This window comes from Sciurus vulgaris, assembly GCF_902686455.1.
Source record: "Sciurus vulgaris genome assembly, chromosome: 3".
Taxonomy (NCBI): Eukaryota; Metazoa; Chordata; class Mammalia; order Rodentia; family Sciuridae; genus Sciurus; species Sciurus vulgaris.
The window spans coordinates 139,806,353-139,820,437 of record NC_136463.1 but is presented as its reverse complement, the minus strand read 5'-3'; the positions used below and the strand labels follow the sequence as shown (position 1 = coordinate 139,820,437).

At 36.6% G+C, this 14,085-nt stretch overlaps 1 pseudogene across 1 annotated transcript; it reads right to left on the bottom strand.

Annotated features, from left to right (window-relative positions):
* Window positions 1–2,645: 2,645 nt before the first annotated feature.
* Window positions 2,646–3,366, bottom strand: LOC306657030 (large ribosomal subunit protein uL16-like; annotated as a pseudogene). Its single transcript has one exon. The product of its transcript is annotated as a large ribosomal subunit protein uL16-like (transcript).
* Window positions 3,367–14,085: the final 10,719 nt, after the last annotated feature.

Below are 14,085 nucleotides of genomic sequence, written 5' to 3'. Positions count from 1 at the left end.
GGATATAGGTTTGCAGAAGAGCTGAGATTTGAGTTTTTATCTTGAAGTGTGAAGAAGGAGCAGGGACTGTTACATTAAGAAGAAAAGACATGTTTTGAACTGGTAAGGGATGATGAAACTAATGATAGATTTAGGCAACCCACAAGTTATTCAGTATGACAGAAGGAAAGGTAAATGGAATGTTATAAGACTTGAGGAAAGGTAAGGTAGAAAATTAAGCATTGAGGACTTTGAGTGATTTAGCTCCTATTGAAAGGATTGTCATTTTCAGCAGAAAACTGAGCACAGGAAAGAGGAAGTGAGTTTTAAATAGCATAGAAGAATGGAAATACAAGACAAGGAGTGAGCAGCTAAGAAGAAAGGAATAAATCAGGATGGATAGGCTAGTACCCTGTAGAAGGAGCCCATGGCTCAAAATATCAAAAGCAGATGAATGGATTGGAGAATGGGGTAAACAAAATTTGATTGATCTGTCAGACTTGATATTCAGTATTGAAACCAGACTTAGAATTATTGTTTGCAGGGAATCATTACCTTGTGGACTTTCTTGTCATATATTATAAAGGATAGTGCCTAGGAAGTAGGTAGAAGGCTCTAGATAAGGTGACGGATATGGAAAATGACAACCCTCAGGACAGGGAAATGACAACCTCCCCAAACTGTCTGACCTGGAGGAAGAAGAAGAAGGACGGCAATCATTAATTCTGTCTCAGTAAATCCTTTCTCAGTAACAATGGGTCCTGAGGGGAACAAAAGCAAATTTTCATCTGTTCCCAGGTTCATCCCCACCATCTCCACCCAAAGCAAACATGCATCTCTTTCCAACCACAATGGATCCCGAAGGGAGGAGGCAGATACTGAAATGCTGGACCTGGACTTTCACCCTTTCCCATTACGGATGAGTCCTGGAAGGAGAAAAGCAAATAGTGAAGCTCTGGGAAACAATGAACACTGGAGAAAGAGGATAAGCAGTGAACACTGAGTTCTGAACTTTTCCCAGTGACTGAGTTTTGGGCTTTTTACAACTTCTTTCCTGACTGTCCAAACTAATATGTTCTGCTTCAGTCTCCAATAATTAAACCACCTTCATTGTAAACTATACAACTCAGACTCCTTCTGTAACTGGTAGCCATTTTCCTACCCAGAAAAGGAGGCCTCCCAGTTCCTGATTAACTGACTCCACTATGGAATAAAGGAAAGTTTACTGATCCATTTGAGGTCGCTTCCATCCCAGTTAATCTGTGCTGAAACTATGTTGGTTATTTTTGCTTACATAAGGAGATGCATGTCCTGTGTTAACTGGCTGGAAGGATCAGGGCTCAAAGCATGGAGAATCCTGGGGTTGAGGAGTAGATAGTAAGTTTGTTAATTCATGCTTACTTTAATATCCAGGGGTCGAAATGTCTCATTTCCACAGCTGTCCATTCCTTCCTACCTTACTTTCTCCTCTTGTCTCCTGCATACCAGTCAGTATGGGTGGGGACCTAAACCATATTTACTATTGTTGAAGAAATTCATGATATGGTGTTTGTTGAACAAGATTTTCTCTGACTCTGAGAGTAGATACGGCTGAGACTATAGGAAACAAGTTATCATTACCAAGCATGGAGACATGTGAAGAACTAATAATGACAGATTCTCACCAACCCACCTACTTCTCCCACAGGAGTCCATAATGAGACCCCTGTCTTGCAAAGAGCATTTCTCCTACGTGGGTATAGTTTGTGGGCATGGAACAGAGATAATCAGCCATAGAGTACTGTATGTAGCCCACATCTTCAGGTTCATTTGCACGGAACTCAATGGGATGACTTAACTGATTAACCACAGACAAGTATTGGTAAACACACCAGCTCTGAGAAAATAAGCACTTTATTTTCTGGGTACTAGTAAATCCCACACCTTCCTATGTCTGTAACCTTGTACCTTGCCTTGCCATTTGTTAAAAGAGCCAATTATTTTTAAAAAAATCAGCAGCACCTCCCCCTGCATATTGGATCCCATCCTGTTCAAAGATTTTGAAAATACCATTCTCTGATTTACTAGCAAATTCCCCATCCCTGACGCGGACCACTGCCAACAACATGCCAACATATTTTCTCTCTTGAAAATAACTCTCCCTGACTTTACATCCCCCTCCAGGTGCTGCTCTCATTTTTCTTATCCTCTTTATCTTAGTCAATTTCTTACTCTGTTTCTTCCTAACCTCTTTCAGTAGGGTTATCACTATTTGCTCTTTCTACTTCTCACCTCAACTTTGTCATAAACACACTTCAACAGAATTTTCAGTTTCTCTGTCTCCCTAGGATTATTTTTGTTAAAGTCATTAAAAGCTTTCTAATTGCCAAAATCCATGACTAATTACCTATCCTCATCCTACTTGACTTCATGAGCATTGTTGGACAACAAGTAGTCCCTGTATCTTACACATACTCTTCCTTTGACCCAGGATGTTCTTGCCTCCTCTTATCTTCACCTCACCGATCACAGCCTCCCAGGTTTCCTTGCCTTCATTTCTTCTTTACTTCTTTATTACCCCTTATTGCTTTTCCAGTTATTCTCATCCACCAGGTTGTCTCATCCAGTTCTAGGACTTGGGTTTTTTTTTTTTGTTGTTGTTGTTGTTGTTTGTTTGTTTGTTTGATACAATGCAGGATTTATTGGGTGTGTGTGAGATTAAGAAGGGGACAGCACAGTGGACATCCTCATGAATGCAGGGCCCGCAACTTGTCCAGGGGATCACGATTGGGGATGTATTTGACCCGGCAGCCATCAGGAATGAGCCGCTTCTCAGCCACCATGACTTCAAACTCATCAGCATTAAACTTGGTAAAGCCCCACTTCTTTGAAATGTGGAGCTTCTGGTGGCCAGGGAACTTCAACTTGGCCTTGTGGAGAACCTCAATCACATGTTCCTTGTTCTGCAGCTTGGTGCGGATGGACATGATGACTTGAACATTGTGAACCTTGGCCACTGTGCCCTGGGGTTTCCCAAAGGCACTCCGCATACCTGTCCGGAGCCTGTCAGCCCCAGCGCAGGACAACATCTTGTTGATACGGATGACATGGAAAGGGTGGAGCTGCACTCGGATATGAAGGCCGTCTTTGCCACGACTTTTTACCATGTACTTGTTGGCACGAATAGGGGCAGCCTCCAAGTCTTCAGAGGATAATTGCTTATATTCATCAGATACCATGTGGCCACAGACTGGGAACTCATTCACTTTTGCCTTTTTCCGCCCAAAGTCAAAGATGCGTATTTTGGCATCAGGGACATCCCGGGCAGAAACGAGACTTTGGGTTCAGTTTGTTTTCACAATACCGGTACCACCGGGCAGGGTGGCGGCCCATGGCAACATCAGGATCTTCGGTAGCGGTGGAAGGAAAAGAGGGGGCTTGGGTTTTTATCATTGCATTGACATATTTTTATCTCCAGCCTTTCATAAGACTCTAGAATCATTTATCAAATTGTCTTATTCAAAATTTCTACTTGGGGTTCAAAAAGATATCTTATGCCTCAAATAGAAATGCTTCACCCTTATCTCCACAGGTCTTTTAATCACAAGTCTTTTAATTGATAGCATTTGTGAGATTTTATTTTTGGCCAGCTCATTGGCCTGAGCTTTTTGTTACTGTTCTTCTTGACTCACTGTTTGAGCCGTACAGTCTCCCTGCTGTTGGTTACCAAGCCAGGCATTCTCCTACCTCAGGACCTGTGTCTTGTTCCTTCTATTCCCTGGAATATGTTTTCTCAAATATTTATGTGACTCACTCCTTAATTACATGTAGGTTTCTTCTCAAGTGTCATCTCTTCAGAAAAGCCTTTCTAGCTCACCCTAAAAGTGAAAGTTCTACATAATTCTCAATTCTACATAATTCTCAATTCTATTTATTTCATTTTTTTTGAAAAATCTATCATTGCCTGACATTTTATTATTTGCTTATCATCATTTTTTTTTTAAAGTAGAAGTATAGCTCTAAAAGGGCAGGAAGTGTTATCCGAGCTCTAGTGTTAGCATTTAGAATAGTGCTTAGCTCACAAAAAGAAACTCGGTAACTAACTGATCAAAAGAATAAATCATTTCTGAAACTAGATTTTTCTGAATTAAGAATGAATTGTTCCATGTGAGAATGATGTGATATTTCTTGATCATTAGATATTAGATTTTAATTATAGTATGAGAAAGTCACTATACTTAGGCTTGTACCTGAAGTCATATTTGATACACCCTCTTAGGAAAACTTCCAAGCAATGTGGCAAATTGTCCTTTATCTTATTCTAATAATTAATCTGGTATTTGAAATCAAGTAGGAAACATTAATTTCCCTTTGTTTTCCTAGAGTTTGACTTTGTAAGATACCCAATGGTTCTTCTCCTCTCTCTTCCCTTTTCTACTAACCCTTCATCATAATAATGATACATGAAATATCAAGGAGGGAGTGGGAGCAATTAGTTATACTCTGGTGACACATTCCATGTTCTACATCAATGAATAGATTTTAAATGGAACATAAGATGAGCTGTATTTCTGCAAAACTGACTAATATGTTGAGCTAATCTGGGAAAAATGATTCGGTACACAATTCTAAAGGTTAGCTGACAAAACAAATGATTGAAAATTTTTTTTAATTGTCACATTAAGTTGTCATTTTTAGAACCAATGCTATATATAATAAAATTCTGAGTTTGCAGGCTTATCTTTTTCATGAAAATCTAAAAACAGAGCCATTTATTCTTACAACAGTAAACAAATTGCCTTGACAGATATTATATAGTGATCAAAAATCATCAATTTTTTTTCTTTGAGTAAGTTCTCTTGCATCAACAGCCTTTGAGAAATATACCAATTTTCTTCCCCTGTGATAACAAGGAAAAGAGATAATGGGAACTAAAAGCATAAAAGTGAGTAAAATTTATTTTTGCATATTTAAAACTGAGAACCAGGGCTGGGGTTGTGACTCTGTGGTAGAATGCCTAGCACGTGTGAGGCTCTGGTATTGATACTCAGCACCACACACACACACACACACACACACACACACACACACAAAATAAATAAATAAATAAAATAAAGTTAATATGTCTGTCTACAACTAAAAATATTTTTAGAAGTATATGTGTGTGTGTGTGTGTATAAAACCCCCGAAACCAACTTATTTTTGTGTTTACATTTCTATATTTTGTATTGTCAGATAAAGCATACTTTTATTTCCAAATTAATCAGTAGACACTGAATAAGGTAATATAAAATCGATTTCATCTATCAGCTTAACTGGGAAGTATTAGAGATGCCAGACTGATATATAACATCTAATCAAAGGAAAAGCACCCAGTTGCCTATTTCAATGGCTCATGTGATAATAAATCCTCAGTCCATGCTAAATTTCTTTGATGTTCCTAAGCAACAGTAGTTCTCCAGTGACTTCATTATGATCTTGTTAATATGTGTTTTTCTCAAGGGTAGTTTGAGAAGCAAATTATAAGTATTATGAACACTGGAATTACAGGGGAAAATCCCAAATATCATATTATTTTGATATTATAAATAATTCTATGCACAACAACAAAGTAGATGAGGTTTACAATAATATCTATGGCTTGGGGGCTTTTTTGGTGTAGTGATTCATGAATCTTCTAACCTTAAGTTGGGGACATATTTGTAATTCACTTCATTTCTTATAATTCATTTTAAGCTGGAAAGACTCTCTGATTACATTTTCAAGGTTTTTAAGGTGTAATAGCTTGTGTTGTGTTTGTGACTCTGGTGATGACTCTAAATATTAAATTTACAGCTTTCATGGTATTTACACTGAACCTAGTCCTGTTAACCAAATAGAGAACGGTGGCTGCCTGCTTTCAAAAACATTTCCTGTGATTTAGTAGTTGATATCCATTTTCAAAACCCAATCTTAAAACATTTTAATGTCTATGCTTTCTAGTGATGAAACCCACAAATAGCACAATCCCATTTAGTTTAAATACCAACAAAGTAAAAATAGAATTTAGAAACATCAGAACTTCTATATTCAAGCAAGTATTACCTTCCAAGGTATTATTTTTGGGGTTTGCATATTTATTTATATATATGCAAATATTCTGAACAATATATATTGGCTTTATTTATGGAAATACTTTTGATCCCTTTTTCTATTATAGTAAAAAACATGAAACATGAGATCTACCCTCTTAACAAAAATTTCAGTGTACCAAATGCTATTGTTCACTATAAGCACAATATTGTATGGCTGTTTGGAATGATTTCATCTTGCTTGACTGAAACATTTTACCTATTGATTGTTGTATTGCTTTGAGTTCTCCAGAGAAACAGAGTCAAGAGGAGGTACCTATGTCTACATCTGTGCATTTTTTATAGAGAATTGGCTCACACAATTCTGGTTTTTTTCTTCTTTTTATTCTTATTAGTTATACATGACAGAATGTATTTTGACACATTATACATAAATTGAATATAACTTCTCATTCTTCTGGTTGTACATGATGTAGAACCACAGTAGTTGTATAGTCTTATATGCCCATAGGGTAATAATTTTTGATTAATTCTACTATCCTTCCTACCTGCCTACAACCTCCTCTCCCTTCACTCCCCTCTGTCTAATCCAAAGTACTGCTATTCTTTCCTAGCTCACCCTCACCTTATTGTGAATTAGCATCTGCATATCAGAGAAAACATTCAGCCTTTGGATTTTTGGGATTGCTTATTTAACTTAGCATGATCTTCTCCAGTTCCATCCATTTACATGCAAATGCCATCATTTCATTATTCCTTAAGGCTGAGTGATATTCCATTGTGTATATACATACCACATTTCTTTATCCATTCATCTGTTGAAGGTCACCTGGGTTGGTTCCATAGGTTAGCTATTGTGAATTGAGCTGCTGTAAACATTGATGTGAATGCATCACTGTAGTATGCCGATTTTAAGTCCTTTGGATATATACCAAGGAGTGGGATAACTGGGTCAAATGGTAGTTCCATTCCATGTTTTCTGAGGAATCTCCATACTGCTTTCCAAAGTGGTTGTACCAATTTGCTGTCCCCCCAGCAATGTATGAATGTACCTTTTCCCCCACATCCTCGCCAACATTTATTGCTGCTTGTATTCTTAAAAGTTGTCATTTTGACTGCAGTGAGATGAAATTTCAGTGTATCTTTGATTTGTATTTCTTTAATTGTTAGAGATGTTGAACATTTTTTCACATATTTGTGGATCGATTGTATTTCTTCTTCTGTGTCTGTTTATTTCCTTAGCCCATTTATTGATTAGATTATTTGTTTTTGTGTGTGTGTTTGTGTGTGTGTGTGTTAAGTTTTTTGAGTTGTTTATATATCCTGGAGATTATTCCTCTGAGGTGCATATGATAAAGATTTTCTCCCATTCGGTAGGTTCTCTCTTCAAGTTATTGATTGTTTCCTTTACTGTGAAGAAGCTTTTTAGTTTGATTCCAACCCAGTTTTTGATTCTTGATTTTACTTCTTGGGCCTTAGGGGTCTTGTTAAGAAAGTCAGTTCCTAAGCTGACATGGTGGAGATTTGGGCCTACTTTTTCTTCTATTAAGAACTATTCAAGTGCCTAAGTTCTTGATCCACTTTCAGTTGAGTTTTGTGCAGAGTGAGAGATAGGGGTTGTTTATTTCTGCTACATATGGATTTACAGATTTCCCAGAACCATTTGTTGAAGAGGCTATCTTTTTTCTAGTGTATGTTTATGGCAATTTTGTCTAGTATGAGATAACTGTATTTATGTGGGTTTGTCTTTGTGTCCTCTATTTTGTGCCATTGGTCTTCATGTCTGTTTTGGTGCCAATACCATGTCATTTTTGTTACTATGGCTCTGTAGTATAATTTAAGGTCTGTTCTCCTGCTTCACTCTTCTTATTAAGGATTTCTTTGGCTATTCTGGGTCTCTTATTTTTTCAAATGAATTTCATGATTGCTTTTTCTAGTTCTATGAAGAATGTCATTGGGATATTAATAGGGATTGCATTAAATCTGTATAAACTTTTGGTAGTATGGCCATTTTGGCAATGTTAATTCTGCCTATCCAAGAACATTGGAGATCTTTCTGTCTTCTAAGGTCTTCTTCAATTTCTTTCTTTAGTTCTATAGTTTATAGTGTAGAGGTCTTTCACCTCTTTTGTTAGATTGATTCCCAAATGTTTTATGTTTTTGAGGCTATTGTGAATGGGGTAGTTTTTCTAATTTTTCGTTCAGTGGATTCATCACTGATGTATATGAACATTTTTGATTTATGGGTGTTAATGTATGCTGCTTTTTGCTGAATTCATTTGTTAGTTGTAGAATTTTTCCAGTGGAGTTTTTTGTATCTTCTAAATATAGAATCTAATTTTTAGACTATAACGGTGAGAAATTAAAAAAAATCAATATTATAACTGGCTAGGAATATAATAAAGTTTAAATCAACTAGAATGTGTTTCTCATTTTATTTCTGTAATAGTTCCTTTTCTCCCATGCCCAATATAAATGATAGTTTGAAATGACTAATTTACTGATATTTGCAAACCCTTGGTGTATTTATTTTATATGACACCGAATTTGCCTGAAGGAGAAGTATTCAATTTTACATTGCCTGTCCATAAGGGAACCGAACTCTTTACTGAACATCCACCTTGTCCTGTAAGCTATCCTAGAGTTAAAAGCCTCAAAAAAGATAGATCTTTACTTGAATATATTTACTGGCATGGCTATTTACTAAAAGCAGGAAGAAAAATCTAGTTTTTAAATATAAAATGTCAAATGAAATTAGGAGAAATAAAGAAAAAAACTGAAAAAAGTTACCAAGAACCAGGTAGTTTTCTTGATGACTCTGGAAACCTTAACACATGGTAATGGCCATTTTTTTTTTTTTTTTTTTCTTTTTTTGTGGTGCTGGGGATTGAACCCATGGCCTTGTGCTTGTGAGGCAAGCACTCTACCAACTGAGCTATATCCCTGGTCCTGGTAATGGCCATTGATACAACTTCATCTGTTAATTTGTTGCAAATAATTGTATGCTTTTCAAATAGAAGGAAAATAAGACAAAAACTTGGGAATATAAATGAAATATATTAAAGAAAATTCTAGAATAAATGTTCTAAGCAGTGATCAGTAATTAAAATTCTGAAGGTCATCCACATGATAATTTGTATATATAAGTGTATGAGTGTATCTAATGGGGATGGGCATAATCTTTTATGCTTTTAAGAGAATACTTTTCCTTTTGTCTGCTTCATTTAAAAATGTTATGTTAACAATAGGGTAGTACATAAAAAAAATTTCATTTTAGTTAAATCCATTTATTTGTAACATTGTAACAAATAGGACCTGGTCCTCAAAGTGTGACTTGTAGGTCAGCAGCTTGGACATCACCTGGAACTTGAAAGAAACCAGCCTTCAGGTAACTTTTATTTATGTTTACCTTTAAGTTTGATAAATACTGTAGGACATTAGTCTAACAATGGTGAGTAAGATTGTCATAAGACATGATAGGTGGCTACAGCAAAAGTCCAATATGTAATTCTGAAGATCTAATAGCATAGTGGAAATGTGAAAAGGTCTGATGAGAGTTGCATATTCTTTTACATTCTGAGGAGATTTTAAAAATAATTCTCATTGCTAGGGTCTACTCCCAAATATTCTTTTTGAATGATTTAAAAATAAAGCTAGGTATGAGAATTTTTTAAAAAGATTCACTGCTAACTTTAAGTGTTTAAGTGTTTAAGAGAATAATTGCTCCACTGTTCCAGAGATTGGAAGCTTTAAATAGCAGTAACTTGCTTTCCATTACTATGACAAAATGCCTGACATAACCAAATTATAAGGAGAAAAGGTTTATTTTGGCTCACCATGCCAGAGATTTCTGTCCATAGATGCTTGGCCTCATTGCTTTTGGGCCTGTGGTGGCATAGTACATCACGGTGGTAGCATGAATGGAGGAGGAAAGCTACTCACCTCATGGCAGCTGGGAAGCAAAGAGAGACAGGAAGTGGCTGGGGCACCAATATCCCCTTCAAGGGTATGTCTCCAATGACCTAAGACCTCTCCCCTGGCCCCACCTCTTAAAGGTTCCATCACCTTCCCGTAGTTCCACAGGCTGGCAACCAAGCCTTCAGCACATGGGCCTTTGGGGGACACTTTCAAACTATAGCAGTGAATTAAATATGTAAGGTTGTGGCATGAAATAACACAAAAATGATTTAAGTTCTTAATTATACAAATAGGATATTACTTATTGGAAAACTTCGACTTAGATTTTCATTTCTTTTAAAAATAGTTCTTATCCATTTGAGTCTTGAATAATTGATGTTCTTTTTTATAAAATCTTTGAGATTTTTGGTGTATGGAATTTTTTTTCATGCTTTCCACCTAATATGCCTTAGATCAATTTTCTTAAGTGTATTAAGAAACTAAATATGCAGAATAAATTGCTTCTTGTGGCAGAATCATAAGGCATGAATATTATGTATCTAAGTACAAAATGCAAACTTCTCACTGAGAGACAAACATTTCATTAAGAAATGAAAAGGATGTGAGAAATATACATAGGTTGTTGGTTAATGTAGAATCAGATGATTTCAATGCAAAACTATCTTTTGCTTTTAAGAATGTTTTATAATGGACTTATGAATTAATCATCAGTGTTTCTCCATGCTAATGTTGGGGCTTAGTATTAACTTCTGTAAATAGTCTATTGCTCATTTCTCAAACTCATTAGTATATACCAGCAAGCACTTGGGCTGGAATTTCTCAGAGTTTCAATTTGTTAACTATGAATTTGAAATTTGTTGGCTATACATTTTATGGCTCAAAATTATTCACAAAGTATGTTAGTAATATTAAGTAGTGTTCAAAAGTCAGAGCTCCAACCAATTCAAATTTTCTTTTGTGTTCTTAGATAAACTCATGCTCTTATTTTTGTTGTTCAGAGTGGAGTTGTTGCTGAAAGCTCAGTCCTTGTCCCTGATGCCAATCCAATAATGAGGACATGTTTTTGAGAAAAAGGTAAAAGAAGGTTTTACCTTCTTGCTTGCAAAGGAGAAGCAGGGGACTCCTATCCCAAAGGTTGTGATTCTACCAATCAGCAGGTTTTTATAGAGGTGATTCAAAGGCTACGTTCCATGTGTTCTCTGTTGGAGTTGTAATTCAATTGTTAATTTGGGAGATAGTCATTTCTGAGATCTTCTGGCACCATGCCCAAAGTCTGAATTACTCTGTTCCTACGGTGGGTGTGTACTAAAGGACAGTTAACTCTGCCTAGGATGGGGAAGAAAGGTAACTCTGTTTCCCCTGAGATTAGGGGGAAAAAGCATAAAGTGGACCACTGTTACAGAGAGAAAGGATCTGACTTTTTCTTTGGGCACAGGATATTTGTCATACAGTGCACTAGAAGCTTTAAGTATAGATTATCCAGTTCTCATAATAAATATGTCAGGTAGTGTTACACTCAGGTTTGCTTGACTTCAAGTCCATGCACTTTTGACTAAGTGCATCATATTTCCTTGTTAAGCATTACAAAGCTCAAGACAGTTGATATTTAGCAATATTTTACAGAAAATCCTTTGCTCTTACAAATCTTTCTTGGGTTGCCAAAGTCATATTAAACCTCTGTTATTACTTTGTATCTTTGTTTAAAATGCTTTAGTCCTTCATTTCATTCATAGTGTAAAGTCAGTGACTGCCAGACTCATGCCCACATTTGCAGATTCTTCTTCCATATGCCCATACTTTGGGCCCTGTCAAAACAAATCTACTTTAGTTCTCTGAATTTACCTAAGATTTTCCTTGTCTGTCTCTCTGCATATGGTTTTTGCTCTGCCTGGAATATTTTAAGTCTTTCTGAATCCTATAATAATTTTTTTTTTTTTTTTTTTTTTAAGAAAAAGGATAAAGAAGGTTTATTGCTTTGCTAGCAAAGGAGAAACTTAGGGAACTTCAGTCCCAGAGGGTGTGTGATTCTGCCCATCATGTCCATCAGCAGGAACAGGGGCTTTTAAAGAGGTGATCCAAAGGCTACATTTCATGTGTTCTCTGTCTGGAGTTGTAATTCACTCCTTAATTTAGGAGATAGTCATTTATGAGATCTTCTGGGACCATCCTCAAAGTCTAGATTACTTCATTCCTATTTGGGTATGTACTTAAGGACAGATAAATCTGCCTAAAATGGTTCCCCAGGTAATCCTGTTTCCCCTGAGATTAGGGAGGAGTAGAGATTAGGGAGGAGCAGGGAGAGAGGAAGAGAAAGTAACCTGTCCATTTAAAAAATCAGTTGCAGTGGCAGAGCATGAAGGGCTATATTCAAAGCATAAAGTAGACCACTGTTACATTTCCCCACTGTCAATTTCTACATTCCAATTCTATGGAAAAATGGGCAATGCCATCTCCAAGCTGCTTCCTGCTGAAAGAGGGAAAAGTTGGGGTAAGTAACCCAAAGTCCTTGTTCTCTATCAGATGGGGTGTGGACAGTTAAGGGTATTCAGCATCAGAGAAGTTCATAGGTCCACAGTGGCAGATGGCAGGTGACTGGACAAAGCATTCATAGGTCAGGGATTATGCTAGGACAACAATAAATAAGACAGCAAAGCATTACTTTTTTTTTTTTTTTTTGTAAATAATTAGCACAAAAGCAATTAGTATTTTAGCCAGTCTCTGAAAACTGTGAAGACAGTAACTCATAATCATACCAGTAGAAAACAGATCAATTTAATCAATGTAGGAGGTTAGGAAGATTAGCAGGTCTGTGAGATCAGGCTCAAATTAACTCAGGACAAACCTACAGCTCTAGAGTCCTTTATTATTAGGCACTCTCACACAAGAACCCTTCCCCTATAGCCTCCAGCTTTACTTACTTTTGATAGGGTTGGCATCTTAAGTTACACTTAAAAAAATATTGTTTTTCCTCATAAATGTAGGACTGTGCTTCTGTGCTTAAGCCAGGTATATAGGAACAAGTTGGTCAAACTGACCTTGTTCCTATCTACTCTTAAGAGTCAACTGAGATTCCTCAGACATCACTCCTGGGGATGTGTGTGAAGCCTCTTGGTTCCTATAACTTTACCAGTGGCACTATCTGTCAGGATGGGTCAGGGACTGGCTGACAATACATGGCTTCTCTTGGAAGCATCAGGGAGATTTCCCTCTCCAATGATCCTCCTCTTTGTAGAATGTGCACTGGATGGCTTCCTGTTCTTTGTGATCCTACCCATCAGGTGACTCATTGGAGTTGCAGGGCCCAGGAGGGGTTCTGCCATTCTCTGGATCCTGGCTCACCTTGGAGGAAAAGGGCCAACATTTTGACTGCTTTTTCCTTGACCCTTTTAATTTCCTTGACTTTGGTCTCCAAGTTTTTTGGTTTTAAACACCCAGTGGGCCAGTTTCACCAGTCTTAAAGTGGGAGTAATAGGTTATAACTTCAATATCTATAATTTTACAGTTACCCCTTTCATTTAATTGGGGTCATTATTAGTACTGTAATTCAGCATTATAGACTATCTGTCTTATAGGTAATGGCTTATTACTTAAATTAACTCAAGTTGTTTTATTAGAAATAGTACTTCTGCAAAACACTAACAGGCAATAGTTATAAAGCTTAAAAGGAAAGTACAAAATGAAATTAACAGAGCAAAAAGATATTCAATTTGTGCAAGAGCTATGAACAAAGAGAAATGATTTTTATAATCTTAAACCTTTACTTAGTTATGCATTGCATTCCCTGTTTATTGTGAGATCACAGTAATTTTTACAACAAAATTCAATCGTTTGAAAATAACCCTAAATGAGTTCAAGTCTAGTCTATTTTGGAGCCATGCTAACATGGAGTAAGGTGGGAGGCAGAGCCTTACCTGGGGCTCTTGACAAATGACACAATACAACATTGTACCTAAAACATGAATCAAACACTAAGAGAACTTTCAACTTGCTTTTTGTGGAAAAAGTAGCAAAATGCTTCCATGTTTTACAATGTCACCTTTAAACAGATAAGGCTGTCCTTATTACCTTCCAAAAATACATTTAAATTCCAATTCCAATGTGAAGAGTAACACACAATTTTATATATAACTTATTGACA